Genomic DNA, 24,169 nt, shown 5'->3' on the forward strand with positions numbered 1-24,169 from the left:
CTAATTTGGAGTTCAGTTAGTAATTAGGTAACAAGCTAGCTTTTTCACTAATTTGGCCTCTACTAAAGGTAAAAATGTTTTTAAAAAATCCCATTTTGAGAAATGCTAGGTTTTTTTTATATTTTTGCCAAAAATGGATATAATTCCATCCATCCATCCATTCATCTATCTTCTTCCGCTTCATCCGGGACCGGGTCGCGGGGGCAGCAGTCTAAGCAAAGAGGCTCAGACTTCCCTTTCCACGGCCACTTCCTCCAGCTCTTCTGGGGGGACCCCGAGGCGCTCCCAGGCCAGCCGAGAAACATAGTCTCTCCAGCGTGTCCTGGGTCTTCCCCAGGACATCCGCCCAGTGGGACATGCCCGGAACACCTCTCCAGGGAGGCGTCCAGGAGGCATCCAGACCAGATGCCCGAGCCACCTCAACTGGCTCCTCTCGATGCGGAGGAGAAGCGGCTCTACTCCGAGTTCTCTCCGGGTGACCGAGCTCTTCACCCTATCTCTAAGGGAGCGCCCAGCCACTCTCTGGAGAAAACTCATTTCAGCTGCTTGTAGTCGGGATCTCGGGATCACGACCCAGAGCTCATGACCATAGGTGAGTACTGGGACTAAAATCGACCGGTAAATTGAGAGCTTTGCTTTCTGTCTCAGCTCTCTTTTCACAACGGACCGGTACAGCGACCGCATAATAGCGGACGCCGCTCCAATCCGCCTGTCGATCTCACGCTCCGATCTTCCATCGCTTGTGAACAAGACCCCAAGATATTGAAACTCCTTCACCAGAGGCAGGAGCACTCCACCCACCGAGAGAGGGCAAACTATCTTTCTTCGGTTGAGAGGTTGAGAACCATGGCCTCAGACTTAGCGGTGCTGAATCTCACCCCTCTTTTTTTTTTTTTTTTTTACAATTTTATAATAAACTTGCTTAATTCTTGAAATGATGGTTAAAAACTGTCTTTGTGCTGGGATGAGGTTCAGCACCTACAGGTTGAAACAAGGCATTACAGTTGAATTTCGTGATTGGTCAACTGGTGTCCCAGAAGTTTCCCGTCATGCTCTGCAGCTCCAGGATCAAAGCCCCACCCATCTTTGAAAACTCGACACGCTCAAGAGTTGAAGTTCACCATGCGACCGTTGGAGCTTACCCCGCGACGCGGAGAACGTCGAGGCTCACTCTGGGATTCTGACGCCAAGTGTGGCAGAGGTCGCCGGAGTACGCCGAGAGCGGCAGAGATCTCCCCGCAATACCAAAAACGGCAGAGGTCGCCCAGCTACACCAAAAGCTTTCTCTGCGATGTTGACGCAAAGCTTGCTTGCTCGCTAAACCAGCCCTTGGAAAGCTGGCTGAGCGGCAGACAAAGAACTCCTGTGGGACGGGGAGACAGCTTTGGCCTCCTAAACTCTATGATGTTTTTAATTATTATTTTCATAATAATAAAAAGATCCTTTAAATGTACTGTCACTTATTATGATGCCATTCTCTCGTTTAAGAATTTTGCTTCTGAGCAGAAGCTATAGGTACTGCTGTGCAGCACATGTATAACATTTTAGCTATAGAAGAAAACTCAATGCAGCTTAAAGCAAAATTAAATAATAATGAACTTGTAAATGGTAAACTATGTAAATGAAAGATTCCTGAATTATACAAAATATGCTTAGATGAGAGAGAAAACTCACCTTAAACCTCCCAGCATTCTCCTCTGAACAGAGCTTCCAGACACGGCTAACATGCTATCAGTACCTTCATACCACAGAGAACGAGAGTCCTGAGAGTCTCAACTGGAACTTAAAGACGTGGACGACCGGCGCTTAAGGACACTTCCTCCACGGCGTGGTCCACATGGACCGCGGCTCAATTGCTTTCCAACTCGCAAAAACCGAGTGGTGGATGTTAGCATCATTTTTCAAGCCGAACTTTTTTAGAATGTCATTCAAACAACTCAAAATAACATCTGATTGTCTATTTGATCAACTAAGGTCAGGAAAGCTGTATGGATGTCAGTGAAATACATCATCTGCTCATTTTGAGTTTCTTTCTAGCTACAGCAGCACCGCGGCACAGAACAAGCAGGAGTCCAGGAATACGAGTTGATCTCAGAGGATCAGCCAATGAGCGTTTAGATCCCACCCACTTTCAGTGATTGACAGACAGTCATTATGCTGAAAAAAGCTCATTATGAAATAAATAAGTCATCCTGAAAAACAGCAATGTGAAATAAAAAAAAAAAACTACTTCGAAAACTAATCATTTTGAAATCAAAGTTTCTGGGAAAAAACATAATTATAATAATATACAGAAGTATAAAATACATATGTATTAAAATAAATATTAATTATTGTTTAACTTTTTAAAGCAAATATGACATTTATTTAATAAAAATATGGTCAATTTAAATTTTGTGTGCAGGTTTTTCAAAATTTCATGATAATTTTATTTATTGAAAAGTTTATTATTAGTGAATTGTCTTATTGAATAATTCAATTCAATTCAATTTTATTTATATAGCCCAAAATCACAAAGAAATTTGCCTTATTGGGCTTCAAAATATGAACAATAGTTAAAAACTAAGTCTAAATAAAACTGGTTATCCCTGCCCTTAGACCCTCGATCTCGGTAAGGAAAAACTACTAAAAACAACCTGAGTCAGGATAAAAGAAGAAACCTTAGGGATTTCCACGTGAGGGAGAGATCCTATCCCAGTACGGACAGGCGATACCAGAACTGTTAAAAAAGGATTAGCTTCTACAACTACGTATCTAAAAGAGTTGATTCAGATAAAGCTGAGGGACGAGTGATGATTAAGTCCATGGTCAAGATGAAGCAGAAGAGCAGTCCACGACCAGGAGCAGGAGGACAGACGACCCAGCAGGAATCACTCTCATTCAGAGATGCAGGATGTTGTCGGGGGCGTGGTCCACGGCCAAGAGTGGGAGCGTGGGCGATCCACCGGGGATCTGAAATCTCTCCCGCTCCCCAGAGGAGAGTGGGAAAGAAGAACAACATGTGAATGGAACTGCACCAACAAAAGCATGGAGAACTAAATACAATAAATAATAAAGAATAGAAGAGAGGAGAAGTAGATGAGAATAGAGAACAGAACCCCAGAGCTGATCTGAAAAATAACGCTGATAGAAAATCTAAATTTATATTTAAACGCATCAATATTAATTTATTAATCTAGCCTCACAAGGACCACAGGAGAGGGAATATTCTCTGATTACTAGCTAGCCTGGCAGAACGCCTGTCCAAAGAGGAATGTTTTAAGGCTAGTTTTGAAGGTAGAAACTGTGCTGGCCTCTCTGACATGAGCTGGGAGCTTATTCCATAGAACAGGGGCTTGATGGCTGAAGGTTCTACCTCCAACTGTACTTTTAGAAATTCTAGGAACTACAAGCAGTCCTGCATTTTGTGAACGAAGTGTTCTGATTGGTTGGTAAGGAACTATGAGATCTCTAATATAGGATGGGGCCACACCATTCAGAGCCTTATAGGTTAACAGAAGGATTTTGAACTTGATCCTGGATTCAACTGGTAGCCAGTGGATAACAGTGAAAATTAATGCTATGTTTCCTGATTGTTTCCTAAGGGCAGCATGTAAAGCGTGAACAGAATGGGCCCTAGAACTGAGCCCTGTGGGACTCCGTAGCTAACTCGAGTACAATGAGAGGACTGTCCATTTACATGAACAAACTGGTATCTATCAGATAAATAGGATTCAAACCACTGGAGGGCAGATCCCCTGATCCCTATGCAACTTCCTGCTGAAAAGTTAAACAAACGTCATCATCCCATCAGTGATGTCCCATTGTTCCGAACTTTCCCAGTTTTGTGTTTTTAACATTTTATTCTGATTTCCGGAAATTACTTTTGTTTTCTAAAAAAAAAATTAAACAATTTTTAATTGATTTTTAAAATGCAATGTAATATTGTAATGTACTTTCCTTTTTAATTGTCGGTGAATGTTCTCATTCATCCAGGTGGCGTTGTCTTGAAGTTGTCATAGCAACTGGACTTAAAATTTTCTTCCTTGAAAACATTTTGCTGCTTATCTAAGTGGCTTCTTCTGTTTATTTGAATGTTGTGATCTTCAATGTTTTTTGTGTCAAATGATTTGTTGATGTGATTGGACCTTCAAGGCTACCATAGAAAGAATACATGAAGAGAAAACCTTAGATTATAAAGGAGAAAGAAGCTTTTAGAAAGGATTTTGTTTCATGCTCTTCAGTTGAAAAAGTGATTTGTCTCGTTGCCAAATGTGATATACTGTTTGCTCGTCACTGCTATGAAAAAGTGCGGGTTCAGAGGTCAGGGATGTTTGTCAAGGCACAATGCTGATCTTCAATGAGAACAAATGTTTAGAGTCTTTGTGAGGAAGTCTCTTTATAAAAAATACTCTTTTGTTACTAAAAAATATACTGAGAGGTTTTTTCATTCTTGAAAAAGTCTTTAACTCCCACATATTGGACAGCTTCAAACAAGTATCGAGGGGGCAGGTGTTACTCCGTCTAAGTGGACCATGTTTTCCACCTCTACTGTATTGTCTCTGTGTGGTCACAAGGTCTCTGGTGTCTCTTGTGGTAATCCCTGAACTCGGTGGTGGACACTGGAAGTAAGGGATGCCTCTCAAGCTGAAGAACGAGTTCTATCAAGCCTGGCTGGTTAAGGAGAATCAAGAGGCAGCTGACAGGTACCAGCAGTCTAAGCGAGCTGCGGGAGAAAGTCATGGTAGGAGTTTGGTAAGGCAGTGGAGAAGGACAATCGGTTGGCCTCAAATAGATTCTGGCAAACCATCCAACCCTTCAGGAGGGGAAAGCAGTTTTCTCCAGGAACTATTTTTGACGCAGGTAGGGAACTGTTGACTGGGGACATTGTCAGGGGGTGGAGGGAGTACTTCAAGGATCTCCGTAATCCTGCTGACATGCCGTCTCTTGAGGACTTTGGGGTGGAGCTGTCCATCACCCAAGCTGAAGTCAACAAGGTGGTCGACGAGCTTCTTTTTTGCAAGGCACGAGGAGTGAATGAGGTCCGCCCTGAGTATCTCAACTCTCTGGATGGTGGGGGAGTGTCTTGGCTGACACGTCTCTGCAGCATTGTGTGGACATCGAGGACAGTACCACTGTACTGGCAGACAGGGTCAGGCTAGTTCCGCTCACATCAGATATATTTCCCACTTTCGAGGGACTTTTCCCACTCGTGCTGAAGTTTCCAACTCGACTCCTGTATGTGCAGGAGTTTTACGGCTAGACTCCTGCTCATACAAAAAGTTTTCCTCTCGACATCCGCTAATGCGAGGTGTTTCCGCTCGACTCCCGGTCATTTAAGAAGTTTACAGTGACTCCTGTTTGTGGAGGACTTTTACCGCTAGACTCCCGCCCATGGAAGAAGTTTCCCGCCTGACTCCCACTCCCACTGGACGTTTCCCGCTCGACTCCCACTCATGTAAGAAGTTCCGGTCTTAATTCCCACTCATGCAGGAAGTTTCCCTTTCGACTTCTACCCATGCAGGAAGTTTCCTGCTTGACTACTGCTCGTGTGGGACGTTTTCTGCTCGACTCCTGCGTGTACATGAGTTTTACAGCTCGACTCCCACTCATACATGGCAGGACGTTACCTCTTTGGGCACAAATAGAGTCAGCAGAGAAATGGCCTCCATGACTATATTTGATTCTGTGCTACAATAAGCTTCCCCTAAAATGTCCTTTTTGAAAGATTTCCCCATCAGCCTTAAAGACATCTGAGGCTGTTGGGTCATTTTTTTCAGCTCCTTTTTTACTCTGGTGTTCCGCTGTGTCTTCCTGGAATTGAGCTTCTCTGGTTGTTTGCTCTAAAAAAAGGCAACAGCAGAGGAATTTTAATATCCCCCCTACAAAAGCAAGGAAAGTCCAAAAGTAGCTTAAAACATTAAGAACGTCAGACAGGGGTCGACCGTCCGTGAAAGCTTCTCTGGAAATCACAGTGTCCAGTCTCTAATTACACCTGGGTAATGGACCCACCTGAGCGAGCCTGATGCTGTGTGCAGGCAGGAGGCTGCATTTTAGTTTAATGGGGGGGTGTCATTAATGCCTGATAATGCAGACTATGAGCTCCTACTGGATCTGCTTTTAGTTATTTCTCGTTCAGCTCCACTCAAGACCATCCTCCATTTTTCCCTTTGCAGCCATTCCTGAACTTTTATCAACTAAGTGCATCATTTTTAAAAATCTGACTTGTTTTCCTCTGATCTCCATGAACTGGATCTGCTTCATGCTTCCAAGCATCAGGAATCAGAGGGAACCTTCAGCCGGATGCTGGACGGAGAGCATCTGCACACAGTTAAACAAAGAGTTCAGGTCAAATAAATGTTCAGGATGAAGAGCTTCTGTTGAGACAGCTGCTCAGGAAGCCTGGATGAAAGCCTGGACAAAGGTTAAGGTCTGTGCGAGTGTGAAGATAAAGTTCAGAGATTTAATACCAATGAAAATTTGCAGAGAAAAGATCTTTAAATGGAAGTTCATCTTTGAATCAACAAGAGCAAAAGGACAGGAGACGGGCTCAAGAAAACAAGCAGGAGGATTAGGTTTGAGCAAAGAGAAATCACGTCTTCAAGTAAAAAGCTTCTTAGAAAAATGATTTTTATTCAGAAATATGATTTTATTTATCTATATAGTAATAGTTCTCTTTGAATTAATAAAAACAGAAAAAACATTTAATGGATTTTAAATTACATTTTTATTTAAATGTGTGGAGGTTTTTTGTTTTTTTACTTCTTTACCTCAAAGAACTCAAAGAACTCTTGGGCTGTCTGCAGGTGAAAAATTTTCGAATTTGAAAGGGTCATGCAGGTGACCCTCAGGAGACAAAATGTTCTTGTGGATTTTTTTCTATGGGTATGCTGCAGGCAACCGCCACAGTAAATCTGACTAAGGCTTGAGGAACCGAACATTTACCTGTTCATTTACCTGAAATGAAGTGGACAGCATCCTTGTGAATATTTATGTGGCTACTGTTCATCAACGTCTAAGTCAAACTAATGATTCATTTAAATATACAGCAGAATGCTGTCATGCAACCAGGAGGAAACCCAACAGTTTTTCTTTTAAACAAAGTTTGAACTGGTTATAAGTTCGCGTTCAAAATAAAAATGTGTGAAAATGTGGGTTTCTTTAAACAAGTCAAACAAAGTGTGTTTTTTTTGTGTAGCCAAACATCCAGGAGCTGCAGAGTTCCCAGCGTCAGATTCTTTCCATTTCCACTAAATGTGGTCCATTTATTCTGCCCTGCCTCCATAAATGACATTTTGAAGTCTGCTCATTTTCTGGAGCGAATGCCGAAGCCCCCCGGCTGTTTCCCACTTTGCATTGATGCTTGCTGTAATAAGACTCAATACTTAAAGCCTGGGGCCCCCCCACCCCAAACACACAATCACCAAGTGGCTGCAGAGTAAAAATAACAGCCGAGAGGTGATGCGGATGCCAGACTCAGAGCTACGGAGAAAACGTTTGTCAGCTGGAGAGAAGTTGTGTTTCTGTTTGCTGTCAGAAGGAACTGAAACAGATGAACTGGACCGGAGTGTGAAGGCTACGTCGACTGTACAGGAGGTGATCAACGCGTGTCCCCCTCCCTCCACTCTAATGCTACGTTCACACCGCCCTCAGCATGGCATGTTCCAACAACCATTTCAATGAGAAGTCTATGCAAATCTATGTAAACATTTCTATACTAGTTAACAATAAAAACTAGGCAAATATCTTCATTATCAGAACAGTTTAACACTATAAAATGTTTTTACATAAATACTTTTCTAATTCATCTTTGACTCAGAAGATTTTTTTTCTTCATTCTGAAAGAATTCACCTGAATTTCTACATGTACCATTTTTATTTTGTTGTCATAATGAAATATTTATCACCTGCATTGATCAGAACTATTCTAATATTTATGGTTATTTCATGTCTCTTTTCTCACATATATGTGTTTTCTCTGTGGTTTCCCATCATGCCGTGCTGACCGGTGGCTGTATGTTCAGGCTGAGCATCATTTTGGATGTTTTCTTCCATTCGTGGTGTCGGCTTGATGGAGCTGCATTTGTGCTGCAGGGAATGAACATGAGTGGGTTCCTGCAGACCGATGAGCCTCCTCGGATCCCCCGCTGACTGACAGCGCTGCCGCCGGCCTCTCTTGTTAACGGGGGGGCCCTCTGCCTCTGACCGCATTTGAAAATCCTCTCTGTAAGATGAGCGGGTCCGCCTGCAGAGCATCGCCGCCGCGGGCGCCGGGCTGGAGAGTTGGTTTTGAGTTTTCGACTCGTATTCTTTTTGTCTGCAGAAATAGAAAGCAGATCTGTGGAGTTTGGAGCAGCAGAGACTGGAGATTTGAGCTTCCAGCTGCAGAAAAAAGCTGAAAAACTCCAGTCATCTGCATTTGAATTGAACTTCTTCAGCTGCTGGAAAGAGACTGTTTGCTGCAGCCATTTGCAGCCAAAGTCTGGTAGAAGCTCCGCCCCCCTGATATCGTGATGTTGTTCAAAGCTTCTCACATCTCTAGACGGTAAAAATGCATCCAGGAGTGAGTAAAGTGGGTCAGGGGAGGATACGGGCGTCTGCAGGTGATCTAGATCGGAGTGGGTCTTTAAATCTCTCAGAAGCTCATGGAACAGAAAATCCTCATGAGGAGTTAAAGATCGATTTAATGATCTCAGTGTTTCTGCAGGGTCTTCATAAATGCTGCCGTCTTCCTGCCAGTCACTCTCAAACCCTTCAGATCCAGCTGTGGATAATGGCCTCCACCTCCATGATGCTAATGCTAGCAGAGGCGAGGAGCATCCGTGGTGGACCTTCCACCTCTTGGCATTCTTCTCCTGGCGTCTCCGTTCACAGACTATTAGAGCGTTTAGCTGCAGGTGCGGCGGCGGCGGCTGAACTCATTTCACAGGTTAATTAGAACAAAAGGATCAGCCTTTGAGCCGCAGACAGCCTTTCCATTATTGAAAGGTTGTGTCTGCTCTTGTCCCTGCCTGAGAGGAGCGAGAGCGCCGCGCTCCGTCGTGGATAAATGCCACATATCAATCTGCTGATCATGCCGCCATTAGAGTGTCGTAATCATCCTGGAGCTAGAGTAGAGCGAAGACGTTCAGGCGGGGAATGAAATGACGAGCATGACAAGAACCTGGAGAGAAGAAAACCTCAGCAGAGGTTTCTCCAAATGAAGACGGGGGATCTTCATAACAGAATTCATCTGAGGAAAAGTTCTTCAAGCTTTCAGGACAATCCGAGAAAAAAGATCTGAGCTCACCGGGAGTCAAGGTTCAGATTCAAGACATGCAGTTTATGTAGAAGTGGTGATGATGGAGCAGAGAATTCAAGAAATCACACTATACAATAAGCCGTGCCCAGTTATGGGTGCTGCTGGTTTTTGGGGTGTCCAGGTCCATGGAGGGCCATAGAGAGGAGCGGCCACATCCCAAGAGAATCAGAGGGGTGTCTCCAGTTCCCATGATGCTAAAAAAACATCATTTTTGTCTGAAATAATTGGCCGGAAGTCCTCCCCCCATTTTAAGCTTTCGCCCTTTTTTCCCCCATTTCTTCTCTTTTTTTCCCAATTCTTCTCTCTTTTTTCTGACCCTTTTTGCCGTTTTTTCCTCTGTGACACTCGGTGCCACAGAGGAAAAAACATCATTTTGTTGGCTCCGATCAGCTGGTTTACAGAGAAAAAAACAGCATTTCACCTCCTTTTTTCCGGAGGTAAACTGGTGTAGTTATACACATTTTAACACTTGTTATTATTGACTTGCCAGAAATAAAACTATCAACGTTTTCTGCCCCATTTGAAGCTCATCTTCATCACTAAACTTTTGGACAGTTACTGTTTATTTATAATTAAAAGCTTAAAAGCGTAAAGGTCTGAAAGTATTTTTAAAATATCGTTGAAAGGATTTCCTAAAGTTTAGGAAATTTCCGCTTACACAACCGGCTAAAGTTACAAAATTCCTGCTTCTGGCTACAGATTGATTCTGGCGCCATCTTTCTTTTGACCCTCGCTATTCCAGCTTCAACTCTTCTGGGAAGGATGTCCACAAGGTTGATGAGCGCGTTTCCAGTAATTTAGTGCATTGGTCGGGTGATGTTGGTGGAGAAGGTCTGGCTCTCATTCTCTGCTCTAATTCATCCCAAAGGTGTTCCATGGGGTTCAGGTCAGGACTCTGTCCAGGTCAGTCCAGTCCAGACTCTGTCCTCTATGTCTTTATGGACCTTGCTTTGTGCTCTGGTGAACAGGCATGTTGGAAGAAGAAGGCCCGCTCTGAACTGTTCCCACAAGGTTGGGAGCATGGAGTTGTTCCAAGTGTTTCATTCAGAGTTCCTTTCACTGGACCTAAGGGGCCTGAAAAACAAGCCCACACCATCATTGCTCCTCCATCAGTCTGAAATGTCCCGTTCTCCTGCAACCTCCAAACCTAGACTGCTCCATCAGATTTCCAGATGGAAAATCGTGATTCCTTCCTCCAGAGAAGGCGTCTCCACTGATCTAGAGTCCGGTGGCGCCGTGCTTCACTCCACTGCATCCACGCTTTGCATTGCAGCTGCTCGGCCATGGAAACCCATTCCATGAAGCTCTCTGTGCTGTTCTTGGGCTGATCTGAAGGTCACATGAAGGTTGGAGCTCTGCAGCAGAAAGTCTATGACCTCTTTGACCTTCAGCATCCTCCGACTCCTCTCCATCAGTTCATGTTGCTGACCACTTAGTGGCTGAGTATAATTAATGAAAGCTAACACAACAAAAGTCCTTGAATGCATGAAATCTTTAATTTTAGTCATATTTACATGTTCCGACTCAAAAACTAAACTTAGAGCAGTCTAAGACATCTCAGAATTTCAGGAGGATTTCTTTGTCTTCAGACCTTCAGAAGGATCTCTGTTGATGTTGTTCACCTTTAATTTGTCGTTTGCAAAACAATAAGAACTGAAGCAAATATCAGAATCGGTTAACAGCGACTTCTCACTCGTTCTCATCCGACAGCCCTGCAGGCAGGTCGCTGCAGATGCTGGGCTCGCTCTGCAGCTTTAAATCGATCGGCTCCCGGCAGATGAAGAGCTGCAGGTCAGCAGGTTCAGGTCCTCTGGGTCCTCCTGACCCTGAACATCACGTCCCGCCTCCGCAGAACCGGTACTTCCACTGACTCTAAAGTGCGGGCCTCCTTGATGGGAGCACTCAGAAGCTTTCTTTCTGCTCTCTGTGGTTTTGTGAGAACGTCCAAAGCTCTGAGACGGTTTAGAATGAGGACATTCATCCACGTCTCAGTTCACTTCTGAAATGTAGAGGATTTATATGAATAAAATAAATAAAAATGAAGATGTTGGAGCTGAAATGTTCTGCCTAAAATAGTTTTATATAAACTAAACTTTATGTTTCACAAAGAGAGATCGGAGTGAGAGTCTTCCTTCTGAAGGAGCTTTGTTTGGCTCCTCCACATGTTTATTGTTCTGCCTAAATAATCTAAGCAGCTTCTTGGTTCGTTTTCTTCATTCCCAGCAGGACAGAAGTGGAGAGAAAAATGCCTCTAGATCTTTTTCTTTACATTTAAAGAAGAAAAGTTAGAGCCATAAATGATAAATGCAACTTTCTCAACTTGTTAAGAACAAACTTTCATCTGCAGAAGTTTCCATCTTCCTTCTCGTTTGTGGATGAAGAAGAGCAGAGAAATGTTTTCAGAGATGTTTCATCTCCAGGATGTTTGGATCGTCGTGACCACTCCTCATTCACGTCTGCAGACGACCAGTGTTCAGGTGGTTCCCACAAAAACAAGAGCTAATCATGAACCTACCACCGCCACGACGCTCACTTTAGCTTCTTTTTTAAAGTCTCGTTTCCAGAACATAAAGTCTTCATGACCAGATCAAACTCTTCTTCAGACTCATGTTTCCTCTGGGGGTTTGAACAAACTTTTGCTTTTTCTTTTATTTCTTTGGTCTGTGACTCGTTATTATCCGGTCGTTTCTGTTTGAGCTCATTTCCTGTGAGGAGTTTTGTGTTTTTGCTGTCAGACTGTTTTCTCCTGTTTCTGTTTACGTGAAGCTTTTAGTTCCATCGTCTTCAGAGACCTTCTGTCCGTTTGGCCCTGAAGATAATCCAGTCATTTTGTAATTTTCTTACTTTGCTGCAAAAACTAAAATACAAAAGCAGTTCAGTCACATTTACAATGACTATTATTTGTATGATTGTTGATCCTTTTTCTGTTTGAATGTTTCTGTTTTTCCACAAAGTCCAGATTCAAACCAGAACTGTCTGACCGTGACTCGAGTTCTAGAACAAAGAAAAGTGGATCTCACAATCAAGTCAGAGTTTGATCAAAACATGTTTTAAAGAAGCAATAAACACGTCTTTGTGTTCGTGTCGCCTCTGAAAGAAACTGTAACCAAACGATCGTCTAACACATTTAAATAATTACAATTATTTAGTTTTATTTTTCTTTGAAATAATTAAATTCCCCACCACTAAAAACTAAAGTTCTAATAATCATATTTAAAATAAGCAGCAGAGCCTCATGCTGCTCTTTTAAAGGTTTGATTAGATTTCTTTAGACATCAGATGAAACATTTTCTAAATAAAGAACAGAAAATTTTTCTTCTTACAGAACCACTAATGGCAAGCCAAGAAAAAAAGACCCTTTAGTTCATCTGGATTTGATTAGTTATGTGGCGACGAGTTCAGATGATTCTGTGAATCTAAAGCCTCTGAATCCAGGTGACATTTTACAGTTTGGAGCATTTTTATTTAAGGCAGCTGCGATTTAAAAGCTGCTATTTGTTTTTTCTTCAGAGGAGCAGAGTTTCAGGGCAGTGAACTAGAAAATGACATTTTAAAAGCATGTGGCGCCTCTGCAGAGGGCTGTGGCCTTTCCTCATCGAGGTAAACACCGACGGCGTCCTCCTTCAGGAGACGGAGGATCGGAGGCGGGACCTCACAGACGACCTCCACGCCGATAAACCAGCAGCCGCTAAAGTCTCTCAAACCTTAAACATGCTCTGATTGGAAGATTCCACCAACAGAAGAATCTGTTCTGACTCTGAGTGGTTTTAGCACATATAAACATTAGTCATGAAAAAAAACATTTTCTTTCTGTTTCAATGTTTGTTAGACGACAGTTGATGGTTGACAAGAACATTTTAACCATAACAAACATGGAGAATGACGTGTTCAGGTTCTTAAGGTGAAAAATCCGCTCATTTAATGTCATCACTTATGAAGAAGTTTTTCTGAAGCCACAGAAACTGTTTCCATCACACATACAGTATGAGATAAAGTTGATCAAAATCCTAGAAATGTCAAAAAACACTTTTTCACAATCACGCCATTTCCATTAAATCTTAATTATGCTAATAAACACAGGTCGTTCAGAAACATGGACGTGAACAGTACTTTGATTGGCCGCAGATCCATCGACATTTCTGTCATGACACTAGCGCTCATCATCACCTATCAAAGGAGACGTCGGCGTCTGATTCAGGCCGTGAGGCGGCGAGCTACGTGGGAGCTGCTACTGATGCAGAGATTTTAGGAAACGGTGGTTTTTACAGAGGAGCTGTGGATCCAACTATTCTGCACCAGACGTTTAGCTTTTGAGCTGTGATGCTGACGGTATCTTGCTAAAGCGTGTTATGCGGTTGTTGGTCACGTGACTCTTAGTGTTTCCATTTCGATACGCCTCGAAAACCACTTTTTCAAAACTTTTCACTAAATATCCTAAATAAAAAATAAACACATTTCAGGCTGACTATTATAGTCGCTAAATCAAACCAAGACACATTATGATGCGTTCGAGTTTGTCTGCCAAAGCCGCCGTATTAACGGCCGTTTGTGTGGAAGAAGCTGCAGTAACGTATAGAAGCGTATTCCATTCGGTGTTTCTTTCCTTTCATGAAGCTCACCAGCCCCGCTTCTCCCTGAGCTGCTGAAGTCAAAGTCTGTATTTATCAGGGTTCTGGTCAGGGTCTTTCAGTAGCCACAGCTGATACTTTTCCTTAAAAAGCCTCTTATTGTCAAAGCTACATTTCACGATCCATGTCCGATAGCAAGTTGAAAGCGCCGCGCGCTGAACTGACGAAGATCCAAACTGCTTTATCATCACTGATAACACGACGGTGCAGTTCTGCCGCATTTAAATTAGAATATGTTGTTAAACTTTTAAATTTTTGTCTTTTGCATCAAAATGATTCAAATTTTAGGACTTTTCTGAAACTTTGCAGAAGATTTCATTTTTCACCATTTTTTTAAGGACATAGACATTGGAATTTCAATTTCCAAAAACGTTTCCAGGTCTCTCATGACAGTACAGACCTAGCATTAGGAAGATTTACTATCGCAAACACAATTTACGCAATTTCAAATTCAATGGAAATGCAGCTACCGAGTCAAGTTGAAGATCTAATGATCTGTTGATTATAAAACGGGGAAAAAAACATAAAATGTACAGTTTAATATAATTATAATGTTATCAAGTGATTTGAAATAATATTTAGATATACCAGCAGTAATTCTGAAAACACTCTCGGGAGTAAAATGCTCATTTTCATCTTTGTTTTCTGGAGCTCTCTAACAGACCTACCAAGTGACCCCAAAAGTGTTCATGCGAGTCTGGATTTGTTTTAAGTTTTAAGTTTTGTTGATGTCACCAACTTTAAGCTGAAAGTTAACATTTCAGAATAAAGACTTTTCTTCTAAAGGAGGGATGAAACCGTTGTTTCCCTCCGTTTTAACATCAGGGTTAGTTTCCTTTTCCATACAAAAGGTCACAGAGAGAGGAGCGATTTAAAGCTTCATCACAAACAGACACATGGTGGTAATGCAGCTGCTGTTTAGCCGCTGCCCTCCTGTCCAGCCAGATCTAACAGCACAGAACAGCGATGATGGTGGAAGATGTGGCCAGTCCAATTCATCTGGCTAACAAACAGCTTTTATTTCTCCTGACCGTCTGCTGGAGGTCAGAACTCGGACCGTTTCAGCCATTACCAAAGAGACATTTTCTCATTTTCGGGCTTAAACAACACAATTTAGCACGCTGCTCGCCGTCTGCAGAGAGCCAATTCCTGCTTGTGGTCTCAACCTGCTGATCTGCAGTCTGTCCGTCACATGTGGTTGTTTTTGTGGCCGCGCCGCCTCCCCGATCAGCACTGATTCGCCCCATTAGTCAAACATATGTGTGGACTGTGCTGTTGATCCCAATCAGTTGATTTGGAGCTGGTCCTCGTCTCCTCAGGGAACGGCCTCCCTCTTGTTTTCCTCCTCATCCTCGCCTCATAAAAGCAGCAGAGCCACATCAACCCTCCATCGAGGTTTACTCCACAACAGAGTCACCGTTTGCCTTCATAGGCTTCTTGGTGTTTGTGCTGATCGACCTGAAGGATGGAGTTTACAATGAAAATATGTATAAGATTCCTGAAAACAGTGTGTTTGTGTCCATGAAGGCGATGCTTCTTCCTCATATGTGAAATAGGATGGAGATTGGGTTTCTGTCTAAATGTGTGAATCAAGTTTCTTCCTCTATGCTTTAGTTTCATCATCATTGCATCTATAAAGGTTTAGGTTACTGTAAAGATTTCTGTAACCATGGATTCGTCTATTCTGCTGCAGGTAAACTTTTTCTCTCAAACATCTTTTCTTCAAATTGAGTTTGTGCTTCATCTGAACAGCAGAGACCTTTGGTTTCTTTGTTACAAGAAACTAGGGCTTCACGAACAATTATTTTAGTAGTTTATTAGTCACCAATTATGTTTTCGATTAGTCAACGATTATTGTTCACGTGTGATGTTTTTTTATTTTTTATAAAAGTGTCATGTATGGTAATGCTAATGTTTGACATAAATGTATGTTCACATAAATTAACATTTTACATGTATAGTTTGTCAATTTAAATTTATAAAAGATAAAAAGTTTAAGGTCCCAGGTAAGCTATATGCTAGCATTAAAAACATACTTAATTTGTTACATCTTTTTACTGGATGTATAAAAAGAAAATGATGTGTAATAAAATAACCATCATTTATACCTTTTATTTAGAACAGGAGAGACTCAACAAAACTGATAAAAACCTCTAATATTTAGACAGAAAGAGATGTTGTTCGTCACTTTAAAGTCCTCTTATGACAATTAAAAAAAAAAAAAAACCTTCCCAGTAATATTTTAATGATGATTTTTACGTTTTTAACCAAAATCTCACAACCTAAATGTCTTAAAAAGCCATTTTTAATCTCGATCTGAAGCCTCTGTTTTCAAAATCTCCTCTGAGGGGGCGTGGCTTTTGGTGCTGAGCCGAGTAGCCCCGCCCCTGATCCCCCTTGTCTGAATATTAAAGCTCCGTGTCTCGCTAGTGTAAATCTTCACCGCTGCTACATAAAAGTGTCGACTAATATTGGTAATTTACTACATTTTACAACAAATCCTGAAAATGTTCTATAATATTTTATATATTTTCAAAATTCTGAAGCACATTTAGGTCAAAGCATACCGGCGCGAACCCGGTTTGTAACGCCGGTTTTCTCCACGGTAGAACCAGTGGATTCTCTGTGATTACGTAATCTCTTCACTGCTGTGCAGCACTGCACATCAGTGAGGCTGCTTTTCTCCGCTTCTGAATCCGCTGGAATTATCCTAATGACTTTAGCTGTTGAAGAGTTAAAAGAATGTAAACGTGTTAAAGCTCCGGTGTTAAAGAAAATTGGTTTTCTCAGAACTTGTGTCTGTAAGCAGAACTTCAGTTTCCCCTTTTTCCAACTCCGAAACTCACTCACTGGTTTTACTTTGAAAATGGAAAACTTCAACACTTTACATTCAAGATTTGTTTACTTCCGGTTACTTAAAATCCACCGTAATTCTGCATTTCAGTGCAAAAACTACATTTTACCCAAATTGTATTTTTACTACAGTCTTCTACATTCACAAAGATCGTGGATCTTGGACGGTGAAAATATTTATACTCTTTGAGGGGACCTAGTTGCTGACAAGATGGCGGCTGAAAATGATTAACTGGAAGGAAGTCCAGATCCAAAATATGAATTACTGTTCTTAAAAAAAAACGATGATTGAAAACATTACACCCATTCTCTAATAATAAAATGTGAGTAAAAATTACATTGAGGATTGAAAATGACAGTGACAGGCCGCAGCATTCTTCTGTTTCAGGTGATCGTGCACAACTGCTGTGCTTCCATGAAACTATAAATATGTATCCGTCTTCTTCTTCTGTGAACATACTCATTTGGAGTGCGATCCAAATGACTTTGTGGCTGGTGGTTCTTATAATCCTTTAAAAGGACAAAAGAAAAAAAAAGCAACATCGACTGATTGTTGACAACCCTATTTTAAACATTAGGATTTTAAAATTGTTTTTTTCTTTTAAAAGCATCAATGAAGACAATTTAAAAAAGACTTAAAGTTTATCAGTTCAGCCAAGCAAAGAAATCACAAGATTCTAATTTTTATCTGACAAAGTGAAGTTCTGATTTTGACTAAATGAATATTCAAGTCAGTTCTTTTCTGTTGGAAAAATGTCTGGAATTGTTTGTTAGATATTCCTGGTTTTCTGAGCTGAGTGTCAGGATGGAAATTTAAATGATTTTCAGAAAGTTCACACCAAAATAAAGCTCTTAAAATCGTCAGAGTCAGTCTGGTTGTTTAGAATCCGTCAAAAAGCATCTTTAAATGAGTTCAGAGTCAGAATAATGGTTTATGTCACCAGATGGAAACGGCTCACAACGAAATCCACACAAATTTGTGAGAAAAGTGTCAAACTAGCAGCACTCCTCCCTCAGAATCCTCCTGAACTTGGATTGCTTTTCTTCAAAATTAAACTACAACACAACGAGTGTCTGACTCCCAACAGGAAGCTGCTTCATTTTCCCAGCATTAATGCTTGTTGAGTTTTCGTGTCGTTTCTCTAAGTTCAGCCGTTTCTAAAGATGGCCGTCTCTCCCGTCACGCAGAAGCTGCAGTTTATTGTGAGCCTAACTTCTGTGTGATTTGACAGTGAGAAAGTGAGCAAGTTAAGCTTGTCAGACGCCTCTTGACAAAGTTGCCGTCGGCAGCCGAGCTCCTCATCATCTTCACATCGGGATAAAATGAACCCATGAGACCGGTGCCCTGGAGTCCCTCAGCAGACTTAATTTAACAGAGTTAAAATCAATTTCTTTGCTCTCTCCTGGGTCAAATTAACTGTCTCCTTGCATGAAGAAGCGTCAGAGACTTGACAGCTTGTCCAGATTCAAACTGTGTCCATCCGTCTGTCTGTCGGCTGGCAAACGGATTTTCATTTCTCGTCCAATCTCCGATTTTAACTTGGAGCAGCGCGCCGAGTTCCGCTCTGCCAGGAAAACGGCGGCGTGGATGCGGCGCCCATGCCTCTCAGAGATGTGTGGCTCATGGTAATTGCTCCTATTTGTCGAGAAACACAGGAAGGTTGACAGGAAGAGAAATCTAGCACTTTGCTTTGGAAGGAAGGCTGTAAAACTGCAGAACTGAACCGCCGGGTCACAGCTCTCTCTGGCTCAGCCGGGGTGTTTTCTGGACATTAATGTGGCAATTAATGTGGCAATATTTTGAAGGGTTTGTTTGGTAAACAAGTGAAGAATCTGCAGCTTTTTCCTAATCTGAAAAGTGTGATGAACCTTCGTGATCTGTATCTCCATGCTGCTGGAATTTACTGCAACTGCTCAGAAAATCCATATTGTTTGGACTGCATGTGTGAAAGTCGTACTTCAGCATCAAATTTCCTAAAATTTATCGAGATTTGGATCCTTCAGGCTGTATAAACGACAGCAGAGAAGAACAACGGTTCGTAGAACTGCTAAGAGCTCCAGCTTCTGTCACAGTTGGAGGGTTGAAGAACCTGAGCAGGAAACCAGAAGCAGAAATTCAGAAGTCTAACCAAAAGTCTGCTTCATAAATCCTTTGAAGTCTGCTGATCAAAGACCTCAATCAGCTGGAAACAGAAGTCACATGACCTTCTTTGGGCAGAAGTTACGGGAGCAAAAACTGTGACCAAACCAGATGCAACTTGACGACTGAGCCGAGCAGAACAGACAGCAGAACCAGAACATGAAGAACCAAATGAGGAAGTTCAGTCAGAAGACAGACGTCTCAGAAAGAAGTCCTTCAATAACTTCCAATGATCTTGTGTTTGAAATCCACTAACATGACCATCTGTTGTAACAACAAAACCCTTTGTCTAAAGAGATGCTCCTAACAACATTCCTCCAAAACCTTTGTTAATGTTGTAACCCTTGTGCTATCCTAGCCCTGTTTACGTTAAAAGTGGGGTCATCTGGACCCCACACGACAGCGCGCTGAACTTTTTTTCAAGGATTTTTTTTTATCTTCACTGGTGTCTGTGGCAGACATAAAATCTTTGTCATGGGAGGGATCACACATCAGTGTGGGTGGGGTCATCTGGACCCCATCACAGAGCACAAGGTTTAAATGCTGTTGGGTTGAGTCTGTATGGGCAGGTTGACCCATATGGGTTCTGCAGGGATAATGGAAGTTCGCCACACCTGTGCCTCACCTACTACCCCCCTTACATGTTGTAGGAGTGTTCACTACGACTTGTCGCCCGCAGCACGCCCGTAGATAAACATGAACATTTTCTCTCTGTGGTTTCACTGAGCGATCTATGACCAGGAGCCCAAATGTAATTTTTGAGTCACTGGTCAAGTTGGCCAATAGACAAAAAAAAATCTACCAACCAAACATATCTTTACCCTATTTTACACAGAAAAAAACTTTAGGCGTTTTACTTTATACAATGATAACATGTTGAAGAAATCACAACAACATAATTAAAACATCCAATAAAAACCACACAATCATCTGTTTTCTTTTGTTTCTAAAGAAACTTTTCTAAGTAACTTCTTTATTGATTTCCAATCAAAGTCTTTGTTCTCCACTTTTGGCCTTTCACACAGGTAACAGACCCCTGCCTAAAGTGTTTGTTATTATTACAAAGACACGTTAGTATTTATTGATCATTTTATGTTCATGTTTCAAAGGACTTTAATTAACGCTGTGTTTTCACTTGTTCTAAAATAAAAGGTTTTTATGTAAATTATGTGTTTTTTGTCTCCTCCCTTCTTGTTTTCGCTCAGGTTAAATCACAAGTTAATTTTGTTTCCGTTACCGCGGCAGCAAATTATTAAATGAGCTTGAGTTCTTGATAACAAGATCCAATAAAAATAACCTATAAATGATTTAGATCTCAAGGTATAAAAATGGGGTTCAATTTTGTTTTTTAATAAAAATATAATTAATAATAATACTACATGTTTGCCAAATTAGTTTTCATAAAATCAGTTGGATTTGGAATTGTGTGTTTTTTTTTAATTTAGATTCTTCAATTTAGTTCTCTATTTGCTTACTTACTGTATTTTATTTAATTTTCTACAGAGGTGTGTTACCATCTTGAATGAACCCAGAAGGGTTTCTGTAACACACATCACATGATTTTACTTTTTGGACTTTTTTTTGTTCATTTTTCTTTTGTCCTTTTTATGTGTGTAAGTAAATCAAATCAAATCACAGAAAATTATTTATAAAATACCGGATCCATAAGAGGAATATCTAAAATCTAAACTAGTTCAGAGTAGAACTGTCTAAATTTTAAACAAATTCTTCTCCTGTTTGCTGCTGCTAGATTGAACAGAAGCAGAAGACTTCCACGGAGGTTGAAGGTCAATGGAGTGAGCAAACTTTCTTTTTTTTTTTTGCATTACAACATTGTCATGCACAGAAAAGTTGCGTCTCCTGCAGGTGTAGCAGTGCAGACAGAGCGGAGGTGAAGCTCCTCCTCCCTCCATCGGTGGTCACCTGTGAGTAACTCCACACGTCACAGATGCTTTTTAATAACGGCCCACATGATGAATCGCTTTAATCAGAGCAGGAGGCTTTTTCTTGTAGCTTGTGATGGAGGAACGTTGTGAAGAGAATTGTTAGGCCAAGCCTCATTGAGCTGCTTAATGTAAATCTTTAAATGTTCACGATGAGATTAGAGCTGTGACACGGCTAACACAAGATCAGCTTCCTCAACGGTTGCTTCATCTTTTTTTCTTCTGCAGGAGAAATTGATGGAGGCAGTGAAGAGCAAAATGGAGGGGCAATGTGTGTGCGTGTAAAGGTTGGGGGTGTCGGCAGTCAGTGAACGGATCAATGGACGTCATTATTCGGTGCTTACCGTTTGGCCAGGTCACCGCGTGATGGATGTGCTGTGGCAACTAATGGTCTTCTACCGCTTCCACATGAGCAGCCTCAGATGATGAACTCGTATAAGATTGCTTGTCAACAACCTGTCCTGACTTCATGAGGCTCGCCGGACGCTGGTGGAGCTTATCCACACCGCCACGCTCACCCGAGTTTACATTAACTGGATTTCCATGTCTTTTTTAAGTGTCATGCAGAAGATGGTTAATGGAAATGCAGGATAGGGACACTAAAGAAAATTACCAAAAAAAACTAATTATTTAGCAAAAAATGCAATAACTTCTTGTAACATCTTTCAAGGCAGAACGTTACATTCGTAACACCTACCAATGCAATATTTAATGTCTGTGGATGAATTTAGTTCAGTACGTCCTTATTCCACTAATCATGACAGTCCTATTCCTGATTGATCTGAGTTTGGACGTCGGCCACTCTTTGCTGTCATGCGTTTGTAATGAGAGTCGGTGAACATTAATCAATCTGTTTCACTCTTCTTGGCAGAATTCATCTTTCCATCAAGGATCTCAATTCATCCAAGTCCTGAAGCTACAAAGAAGCCCCATATCATCACACTCCCACCACCATGTCTGGATCTGAAAGTGTTAGAGTCCAGATGTTTGTGGACGTTCTCCTTCCAGAAAGTTCCTCTTTGTCTCATCAGAACATCAGTTTAGTGGATCATCCAGATGTTCCTCGGTGTGTTTCTCCTTCAACTATCCATGGATCCATGTTTATCCAAAAGTCTCTTTCTGACTGTTGGATCATGACCTCTGACCTGCAATGACCTCATTCCCATCTTCTGCTTCCTTTAGGACCACCTGGGTTAGTCCTGGTTGTGTTCCTTGACTCCTCTTGGCTGCTCGCTGCTGTGAAGATTCTCCTCTCCACGTGTAGATGATTGATCTTACTTTTGTTCTATAGAGTCTTAGAGCTTTAGAAAAGTCTGTAGAACCCTTTCAGAATCAAAGGCTCCACAAGGCTCTGCATTTGGCCCCATCTTATTTATTTTCAGCATAATTCTTATTAACCAGTTAAGCCGTTTTAAAAAAGTCCTTTCTACGCAGACGACATCCATCTTTACTGTTTGTTCCCTTAAATTGATAATAGCAAATACTGTATTGAATTGAAACATAGCTGTGTAGTAACCATTCATGCTTAAACGTCTAGGAGACGATTTTTGCCACTGAAAATAAACTCCTTCTATTAGACATTGTCTGGGTTCTCCTGTTCAGTCGAGCTTTAAAATTCTTGGGGTGTTGTTTGACAAATCCACGTCTCTGGAAGCTCACTCGAAGCAAACGGTTACAAACTGTTTTTATCACCTGAGGAATGTGGTGAAGAAAACATTACATATAGATCAGACCTGGAAATAATTCACACTTTTATTTCTGTTGTTTAGATAATTGTAATTCTCATTTGACTTGTTTAACAAACAGTTGTAAAATAACCTGCAGATCGTTCAAATCTCTGCAGCGAGGATTTAACTGGAGTCTCATATTGTGTCTTATATTTTTTCAAGACCATTTATTGCATTTAATTTTAAAAACTAATTTGAATTGGTAAATATGTTCATAATGTTTAACCATAATGTTTTTTTATGATTACAGATGGAAAATAGCTATTTAGCTACAATCTGGTGCAAGCATCTTAGATTTTTAGGCTTAATGTATCCGTACACTTTCCTGATAAATTAAACTAAACTAAGTTCAGAATTAGCTTTAAAATTCAAATCTTAGTTTTTAGGACTTTATTATTAACAAGTTTTTAGAACTTTTTTTGGAACTACATTGCCAACCTTTGAACTCAATACTTTTTAACCCAATACTAGTAATGGGTGATACCAAACGATTACTGTATTTTCTGGAGTACAAGTCACAGTTTTTTTGATAGTTTAGCCAGAGGTGCGACTTATTTGCGTGTATTTTTTTCTAGGCATAAATAGGCTCATACATTTGTTATTTTCCCAGTAAATACTGGTTGTCCTTAATTGGTCGTTTCCTGTAACAACCAGTATCTGCATCTGATTTTAAGTATGTGCTACTGACAGTGGAAGAAGAAGTGTCGTCCAAAACAAACATGGAAGAGAATCTGATTGTTTTCCTCATAAACTCTGTTTATACATATCAAAAGATTAGTAATTCTTGTATTTATTAGATTTTTTATTTTAGTTAAGCTGAACTTGTCGGATTTGTCCTGTTGTTCTGTTCTATACTCCAGAGCCACTAATATATGGTTTTCTTCACATTTTTTGCTCTTGCAATTTATACTCCAGAAAATATGGTACTTTTTGTATTAAATATTTGACTCTAATTACTGATTACTGATTTTTTTTCCATCTGTAAATTTTGTTTCTCGAGCAAATTATTTATTTTCATAAAAATTAATCAAAAAACGGCCATGTAACAAATTAATTATGCAAGGTTGAAAACACAAAACCTAAAATAACCAACTCATCCCGTGCTGTGTTGTTGCTACGGGAAACACGTGCAACTGGTGAATCCTGTGGTCACATGATCCATAAGGTTGGGGGGGGGTTTGAGACAAAACACTGGAGAAACTCACCAAATACCCAAAAGTAGCTACAAATGATGTATGCATTTTAATTTTCTAATTTCATCGATACTTTCGTATTAGTTGATACCAAAATTGGATATGCACAGAACTGTATACTTCAATACCTTCGTATTAGTACTCCAATCTTGACCCGATACTTGAAGTCAATAAATCAAAATCTTTTAGACATTTTCTATAAACTGTGGCCCCTCGTCTTTGGAGTTCCCGCCCTTCCTCGTCAGTTCGACTCTGTTGAGTGTTTCTGTTAAGAAAAGCTTTTAGTAGATCTCAGTCTGAGTGATTTTAACCTTTATCTTCAGGGGCTCCTGTCGGTGTTGGATGTTTTAATCTTTATGTGTTTGAGTTTTCTGCACTCTTTATTTTCAGAAAGCACTTTGTGAT

At 40.9% G+C, this 24,169-nt stretch overlaps 1 long non-coding RNA gene across 1 annotated transcript in view; it reads left to right on the forward strand.

The window, feature by feature from the left end:
* Positions 1-13,022, forward strand: part of LOC112137822 — a 20,662-nt gene extending 7,640 nt beyond the window's left edge. Inside the window, exons 2-3 of the long non-coding RNA XR_002917621.2 lie at positions 12,606-12,715; positions 12,791-13,022. This is a non-coding gene — a long non-coding RNA (uncharacterized LOC112137822). The remainder of the gene's footprint in view (positions 1-12,605; positions 12,716-12,790) is intronic.
* The last annotated feature ends 11,147 nt before the right edge of the window (positions 13,023-24,169 follow it).

This window comes from Oryzias melastigma, linkage group LG10, assembly GCF_002922805.2.
Source record: "Oryzias melastigma strain HK-1 linkage group LG10, ASM292280v2, whole genome shotgun sequence".
Lineage (NCBI taxonomy): Eukaryota > Metazoa > Chordata > Actinopteri > Beloniformes > Adrianichthyidae > Oryzias > Oryzias melastigma.